The 8,703-nt window shown below is 44.1% G+C and overlaps 1 long non-coding RNA gene across 2 annotated transcripts in view; it reads right to left on the bottom strand.

Moving 5' to 3' along the window:
- LOC119467047 overlaps positions 1 to 7,724 on the bottom strand; it is an 8,911-nt gene extending 1,187 nt beyond the window's left edge. Inside the window, exons 1-3 of one of the 2 annotated variants that reach the window (XR_005195567.1) lie at positions 7,361 to 7,724; positions 7,040 to 7,108; positions 333 to 435 (exon numbers count right to left, since the gene is read on the bottom strand). This is a non-coding gene — a long non-coding RNA (uncharacterized LOC119467047). Of the gene's footprint in view, positions 1 to 332; positions 436 to 3,409; positions 3,507 to 7,039; positions 7,109 to 7,360 lie in introns of those variants that run through there. The other variant, XR_005195566.1, reaches the window with a different exon arrangement.
- Positions 7,725 to 8,703: the final 979 nt, after the last annotated feature.

Here is an 8,703-nt window from a genome sequence, read left to right as displayed (position 1 = left end):
GAGATCATGCCATTGCACTCCAGCCTGGGTAACAAGAGTGAAACTCCGTCTCAAAAAAAAAAAAAAAGTATCATTTACTGCAATGGGAATGAGTCACTTTTGTGTTCCTCAAAATGGACAGATTCCTTGAGTGGAATTAAATAGTTTCTGCAAAGCAGGCTCAGATGTCTCTGAAGAAAGCAAACAACATGGAGCCAGAATAGCCCCAATATTAGTCCTGATTGATTGGCCTTGTAATGGCCTCAGCAGAAGCAATTTGTTGGCATGAAGTCAGAGCACAATTGTTGAAAGACTGAAGGTTGGGATTAATGATATGAGTGAAACATAATTACCATAAGGAGTCAATTAAAGGGAGGTTGCCTTGTAAAGTTTTTCAAAGGACAGCTATGAAATTTTTGTCAGCAGGGTTGTTAGATTCAGAGTGGCAGCAATGATCTGGAAAAAAAAAGTACAAGAAAATTTTGTTTTCTACTAAGTGGTACATGGAGAACATAAGAGGTCAGACGTAATAGGATGAGGGCCAGGTACAGTGGCTTGTGCCTATAATTCCAGCTACTCGGGAAGCTGAGGTCGGAAGATCACTAGATCCCAGGAGTCTGAGGGTGCAGTGAGCTATGTACAATCACCTATGCAGGTGATTGAGCTATGTACCTATTGAGCTATGTACAATCGGCTGTGTACAATCACCTAAGCTATCCACCTCTGAAGTCAGCGTCTTCTGGAGCATGCTAAGAATCTCAGTTTAACATTTCCAATGGCATGGGTGTCCAGTACTCAGGAGGAAATATTGTATCTCTTTTAAGCTAGGAAATAATTAACCCAAGGATCCATATTTTGGAGTGTTACTGCTGGGTCAATTACTAACAATATCTGATGAGGTCCATTTCGTCAAGTCTCAAAGGCCGGTCTTTTTATCTCAGGTCTTTTCCAGAACACTAAATCTCTTGTTGTGAATCACAGGTGAGTGGTTTGGTACAATCCACTGCGCTCTAGCCTGGGCAACAAAGTGAGACCCTGGCTCTTAAAAAAAAAAAAAAAAAGTAATAGGATGAAAATACGGAAGTTAACTGATATTTTACATGACTTCAAAGTAGAATAATAGCCAAGAAAGGGTGTTGAATGTTAATCTTTATCCAAAGTGCCGGGCAGAAACTATCCACCTCTGAAGTCAGCATCTTCTGGAGCAAGCCTAAGAATCTAACATTTCCAATGGCATTGGTGTGTAGTGGTCAGGAGGAAATATTGTATCTCTTTTAAGCTAGGAAATAATTAACCTAAGGATCCGTATTTTGGAGTATTACTGCTCGGTCAGTTACTAACAATATCTGATAAGGTCCATTTCATCGAGTCTCAAAGGCCAGTCTTTTTATATCAGGTCTTTTCCAGAACACTAAATCTCTTGTTGTGAATCATAGGTGAGTGGATTGGAAATGTAGATCATATCTGTTGATGATAAAGCTGAAGGTATTCTATGACTCCCTGGCAATTCTTAATCATATTTCATTATAATTGTAATAGAGCCAAATCTAAGATTGGTGGTGAAATTTTCAAATACATGGATGGGCCATTTTTCTTTTTCCTTTTTTTAGAGACAGGGTGTTGCTATGTTCCCAGGCTGGAGTGCAGTAGCTGTTCACAGGTGCAGTCACAGTGCACTACAGCCTCAAACTCTTGGCGTCAAGCAATCTCCCACCTCAGCCTCCTGAGTAGCTAAGACTACAGACACGAACCACCACACCCAGCTTGGCCTCGTATTAATTCATAAGGAGGTCACCTGTGGGTCCCAGAAAGGGTTGATCTTATACACACTGAAGCTAAAGGTAAGATTTCTTTTTTTCAGTTTGAAAGCAGGTACTGTTTATTAACTGACCAGCTTAGCAAAATAATCATGGAAGACAGTCTTCTAATAAACCTGTTGATCTGGTCCTCCCTGTTGCCAGAATCTCCACCTTCTACAAAATAGGTGGTCTTTTTCTTCATTCTGCCTCATGGAGAAGATAATTTGAAGGGCCACAGGAAGTTACTTGCTTCTTCTTTTTTTTTTTTAATTGAGATGGAGTCTCATTTTGTCACCCAGGCTGGAATGCAGTGGTGCAATCTTGGCTCACTGCAACATCCGTCTCTGGGGTTCAAACAGTTCTCCTACCTCAGCCTCTCAGGTAGCTGGGATTACTGGCACACACCACCATGCCTGGCTAATTTTTGCATTTTTAGTAAAGACGAGGTTTCACCACGTTGGCCAGGCTGGTCTCGAACTCCTGACCTCAGGTGATCCACCCACCTTGGCCTCCGACAGTGCTGGGATTACAGGCGTGAGCCATTACGCCTGGCCTATTTGCATCTTTGAAGCATTTCCCAACAGTATAGATCTCATGAATCAGATCCTCCGTGCAGGTGATGCCATATTTACCAAGAGATCGAGCAATCAAAGAGTTACCTGTCAAAGCAATTCGCTTCTTATTGACTTTGCCATAAACAGGCTTGTAGAGTAGTTCATTTACTGACTTCAGATGTGGGTACCCCCTGCAATATGTGGCTCTACAATCCTCAGCATGTTAACTGAAGACTTGTTGAGCTTCACACAGCTTCCACTGAAGATTTGACAAGGGCGAAGAATTGCAACACCTTTCGGACTTTTCGGCTCACACCATTGATACCTCTGATCCTGATGACAAACGTCAATGTCGGTTCTGCAGGTACATAGAAGTTGCCAGCTTTTCCTGCCATGCTCACCATTCAGATTTCAGTTCTGTACATCTGCCTGTTCACTTTTTCACAGATAAGCTTCCTCCCTGCCCTTTGAAGCATCTTTGGGCAAACTTATTTCTTAGGCGCTTGATCTTCAGCTCTGAGAAATTCCTTCTCGTTTTCTGAAGGTTTTCTGGCACAGCAGAAACCTTATTCTTCTTCTCTTTGACACTCTCCATGGTTCCTGCCAGAAAAGAGAAGATTTTAGACCATAGGAGTTTAAGGGAATTTTGTTCATCTTAGCTTTCAAATTTCATTAGGTCTCTCTGTTTTTCCTGAGGAAAGTGGGTATTAAGAACAGTAAAGTTTTTGGGTAAAAGGCAAACTTTATGGAGTTCCTTAGAGAAATAAGTAGAAGGCCGGGCGCGGTGGCTCAAGCCTGTAATCCCAGCACTTTGGGAGGCCGAGGCGGGTGGATCACAAGGTCAAGAGATCGAGACCATCCTGGTCAACATGGTGAAACCCCGTCTCTACTAAAAATACAAAAAATTAGCTAGGCATGGTGGCACGTGCCTGTAATCCCAGCTACTCAGGAGGCTGAGGCAGGAGAATTGCCTGAACCCAGGAGGCGGAGGTTGCGGTGAGCCGAGATCGCGCCATTGCACTCCAGCCTGGGTAACAAGAGCAAAACTCCGTCTCAAAAAAAAAAAAAAAAAGAGAAATAAGTAGAAATTCCCAGGTTGGAAAACAAAATGAAGCAGAAATTTTTGCCACAGTTAATAGTCACAACTCTCTGGCAAGGAAAAGCTTTAGTCCATCTTGAAGAAACAACAACAACAAAAAAAAAACAACAGAAAATAATCAGAACATATTTATAGTCCATTGCAGGAGCCCTTTGTATAAAGTAATTGGAGGTCTGAAGGGCCCTCGATATCTTGGTTCTTGCTCATATCCCACATTTGCATTTATGAGGATTGCACTATTGGCAGTAGGACAAGTTTTAAAAACATCTAAAATTACCCCCACCAATGTTGGTTTAGTATTTTTGACAAATTATCCCTGCTATTATGAGTGATATCACAAAGCAGTTTTCTGAAATTCCACTTTAAATTATTTGGCATTATGTGTCAGCCATCCTGAGAGCATCAAATAATCTCTTTATGCCATGAACACCCAAACTTTTCCCACTTCCAAATTTTTTCACTTTTCTACTTTTTGGAATCAAGGGTTTGCTCTGACAGTTAAAAATGGCCTCTTTGAATCCTCCGAGACCCCTCTTTTCTGTATGATTGCAGGAGCACTGATCTTGGTGAATGCTTCTTGGGTTAGCATAGCGGTCAGCTAAAGTATTACTAGAAATTCTAGGTCTTTGTGCATTGAATGGTGGTCTACTTTTATTACAGCTATTTCCTTAGGTAACAGCAAAGCAGTTGGCAGGTTTATTTTTAACCTGTCATCCAATTTTTGGAGATTTTTGTGGAGGTTAGAAAACCCTTCATTTCCAAAGCATTTCAAAGTCACAGACTCCCTAAAAGTGCATCTGCCATTAGTGTATATGCTTACTCTTTTACATTTTACCAGCCAGCATACCCAGATGAGGGCAATTATTTTAGTCATTGGGGCTGATTTAATTTCTGGAGTGGTCTCTACTTTAAGGGTGAATTTAGATCTGTGATAGCATTTTTAAATATGAACAAATAAAATCAGGTCAGGGATATCCAAGGGAATTTCTAACAAGACGTTTTAAGAATATGTGAAAAACACTGAGAGTTAACAGAATAATTTGGTGAAAAAAAGAACCTCCAGTAATCTGGGTATAAAACAACTGAGTCATTTTACATGGCAGAGCCAAATCCTAATTTTACGCCTATAGTACATCATTTTCTAATAGATTTTAATAAAGACTCTATTAATATTCCTTTATTTGTATGCATTTAGGTATACAAAGATATATAAATACATAAATAAGTAATAAAGCCTTTTTTTAAGTTGTAATAAAAACACTTAAAGTGAGATCTACTTGTTACCGGTGGAGGATGTTCAGGTTCTTGGAGTTTTGAACAAAAAATTGGACAGAATGCACAAACAAAGCAAGGAGAGAATGAAGGAACAAAAGCAGAGATATGTTGAAAATGAAAGTGCACTTCACAGGGTGGGAGCAGGCGAGCACAGGGCTTCAAGAACCTGGTTACAGAATCTTCTGGGGTCCAAAGACCCGCTAGAAGTTTCCCATTGGCCACTAGGTGTTTGCCCCATGCAAATGAATAGTGGACTACAATCAGTCTGATTGGTTGAGGACAGCAACCAATCAGAGGCTGAAGTGAAGTTACATAGTTACACTCCTAGGCAAATATCTGATTGGTTGCAACTGTCAATATTCTATCTGCAGAGCAGAAAAGCAGGGGGGTTTGCAAAGGGAGTAGCCTCTGGTCCTTCTGTTACTTAAGTGGGGAAAGTTAGGATTTTCCTTTGGATTTGGTTCTAGGAAGTCAGCGTGAATCGGCCTTAGATTCCCTACCCAGACCCTATTCTCCTGCCTCATACTCTCTTAACAAATTTTTAAGTACACGGGTACACAGTATTGTTAACTATGAGCACAGTGCAGTACAGCAGATCTTTAGAACATGTTTATCTTGTATAACTGAAACTTTATACCTCTTGAATAGCACCCCTTCATTTTGTTACCAAAACACCCGGGATTCAGTCTGGGTCCTGCTGTTTGCTGCATAGAGAGCCAGTTGGTCAGTACTGTGCACAGAGTAAGTGCTTGATAAATGTACCCCATCTTTGGCCTATGCCAGGCTCCGTCCCTTCATAGCTGTTAGACCTCTGCAGCTGATATTTGGGTTTATGAGTTCTCACCCAGGATCCCCCACAGCTCTGATATTTTCTTTCTTTCTTTCTTTTTTGTTTTCAAGACAGAGTCTTGCCCCGTTGCCCAGGCTAGAGTGCTGTGACATGACCTTGGCTCACTGCAACAAGACTCAAGCAATCCTCCCATCTCAGCCTCACAAGTAGCTGGGAATACAGGCATATATCACTATGCCTGGCTAATTTTTGTATTTTTTGTTGAGATGAGGTTTTGCCATGTTGCACAGGCTGGCCTAGAACTTCTGGCCTCAAGTGATCAACCTGCCTTGGCCTCCTAAAGTGCTGGGATTACAGGCGTGAGCCACCATGCCCAGCCTAGCAGTGATATTTTCTGAGATTTGATCTCATACTTGGCTGCAGGCTTTTTACCTAATTCCTTTGAGAGCAATCCTGCCTCTACTACATTTGGCCAGCCTTTGGAAGGGGTCTCCAGCTCTCTGCCAGCCACCTCACCCTACTCAGACAGAGGGCCCAACTCTACCTCAAACCAGCGGAGGTGGAAAGGAGTCTTTCTTCCTGCTGTTTGTCTGAAGCTGCAGGTCATCCCTAAGCGCAAGTAGCAGTCTAGGTGCCCCTGCACCCTGGACCACCCTTCTCCCTGGCCTCTGCTCCTGGGTGTCTTGAGGAACATGATTTCTTGATCACCAATTTAAGTATGATGGTGGTGTTTAGGAAAAAGTTATGTTCCCTTTAAAGAAGGGGCTTATTTGCTTTTGCTAATAATCCCAGCCAATACTTACTATGACATGTCTGCTATGTATACCTCCTGACCAAATTCTCAAAACATCTCTTTGAATTACTTCTTTCTTCCCTCATTTGACGGATGAGAAAACTGAGGCTCAGGAAAATGAAGTAACTTGCCCAAGGACACACAGCTAACACATCTTCTAGTTGCATCTGACCAGTCCAATCAACCCCAAGGCCTGGGTCTACCCAGGACACCACATGCCTCCAAAGGGCCACAGGGTGAAACCACAGGACCCAAAGAGTCAACACCAATCCAAGATTTTCCAGACATCGGGGGGCTGACAGTAGACAAACTTGGCACTAAGCAAGAGGCCCTCAAGTGTCACGGTAGGCATTTCTTAGAATTCTTTGTGTCTTTTGTTTTCATTACCAGCAAGAAATGCTACTTCACAAGGCTGGAAACTTTCAGTGTAATGTAGCTCCTATAAACCCATGTTAACCCAGGAGTAAACAAGGCAGCAACATGCCAGAAAGAAACCTGGGCCCCAGTGCGTGGGAAAGCTTCAGAGCAGTGCACTGGGGCACACAAACATCATTGGCTGTTAAAAAGCTCCCCGTGTTAAGTCTTTGGGGTTTACTGCTGCTGTTTCCCTAAATCCAAAGAAAGTGCACATAGAGAGAATCAGGTCAAGTGGGGGAGGCAATGAGTTGGATCTGGTAGGAATGCAAAGCAGGTTGTAGAGACGGCCCCAGAACACGGAAGTTGGGCCATAGATGCATGCAGGGGTCTCACCTGGGGTTGGGGGCAAGCAGGAATCTCCAGGTAGCAATCTTAGCGGTGGTGAGGTTCTGGCAGCTCTGCCTGTGGTGCAGCCTCAGGGGTTAGGGACGTCCCCCAGAGGACGGCGAGGGAGACTAGGGGTGTCAGTAGAAGATCCGGGATTCCAGGCTGCCTCCAGCCTGGCTAAGAACTGGCGCATCAAACCGGAAGCAAAGGTGATGCTTTCTCATGCAGACGACGCTGGGTGGGAAGGAAAGCTGTGGTTTTGTGGCACACGCAAAGTGTGTGGGGTCAGGATCCCCAGCTCCCGGAACCCTCAGCAGAGAGACCAACCTCAACTCGCCAGCTGCTGCCCCTGGGCGGTTGGCGCTTCGCCTGAGTCTCTGGTGCTGGCCCAGCCCCGCAGGCAGAGGCACGGGATGTTGATGCAATATTTGGAGATGGCTGAACCCAAGCAGGAGGTGCAGCCTCTACCCGAGAGGGGGTGCAGGCCAGAGACGAGTGGGAGAGAAGCCTGGAGTCTCCTCTGGCCCACGGGCCCCCTACCGGCCCCTCAACAGCCTGGGATGACTGGTGAACCCGGCAGAACCCACGTTTACTAGACTCCACAGCTACTGGGAGGGCTACAAGTTTAAGTAACTGTAAGGCCTAAATCTCTGCCCGATTTCTGGGAAAGGCGACTCCAGCAGCGCGCCCTGGTGGCCAACCGTGCAGCTTTCAGGTAGGGAAAGACCCGCGGGTTTCCTGCCGCCTGCGGGATCCCCTGCCCAGTCCTGGGAGAGCTGCTCTGCTCTCAGCGCTAGCCAGCAGCAAGGAGCACGGCTGTGACCGCAGCAGAGGGCCAGCGCGTTAGGCGCCACCTCGCAGCTGCAGCTCTTTGGGCTTTTCGGTTCTTTGCGCCAGAACTTAAGCCACGTTCCCTAGGGGCCAGGAAAGAGATTTGGGGCATCCCTTGGTGCAACCCCAGACAGCCGCATTCAGAGAAGATTGGCTACCCTTTATTCAGTAGCTGAATGCTGCCACCTGCACCTTTATTTTATTCTTTACCACCTCTCCATGAAATAAGTAGTGTCATTAGCCTCTTTTTACTGGTAAGAGCACTGAGGCCTTTTTCTTTCTCTCTCTTTTTTTTACATTGACGTGAAATTCACGTAATATAAAGTGAACCATTTTAAAGCGAACAATTCCGTGGCAATTAATGCATTTACAGTGTTGGGCAACCACTACTTCTATCTAGTTTCAACATTTTCATCACCCCCAAAAGACACCCCATACACATTAAGCTGTTGCTCCCAATCACTCCACTTCCCCCTGACCCTGGAAACCACCAATCTGTAGATGTCTCTACAGATGTTATTATTCTGTCTATTTCATATAAATACAGTCATACAACACGTGATCTTTGCGTCTGGCTTCTGTTAGTATAATGTTTTCCAGGTTCATCCACTGAATGGAAGCATCAGTATTCCTTTTATGGCTGAATGATATTCCATTATGTGGATGTAACACATGTTGTTTATCCATTTATTTGTTGATGCACATTTGGGCTATTTTCACCTTTTGGCTATTGTGAATATTATGGCTGTACACATGAGTGTGTGTGTGTATATGTATATGCTGTACATGAATGTGTGTGTATATATATATGCTGTACACATGAGTGTGTGTGTATATAT

The sequence above is a fragment of the Cebus imitator genome, unplaced genomic scaffold, assembly GCF_001604975.1.
Source record: "Cebus imitator isolate Cc_AM_T3 unplaced genomic scaffold, Cebus_imitator-1.0 Scaffold256, whole genome shotgun sequence".
Taxonomy (NCBI): domain Eukaryota; kingdom Metazoa; phylum Chordata; class Mammalia; order Primates; family Cebidae; genus Cebus; species Cebus imitator.
Note: the sequence above shows the minus strand (reverse complement) of the source record. Positions and strands in the feature narration are given on the sequence as shown.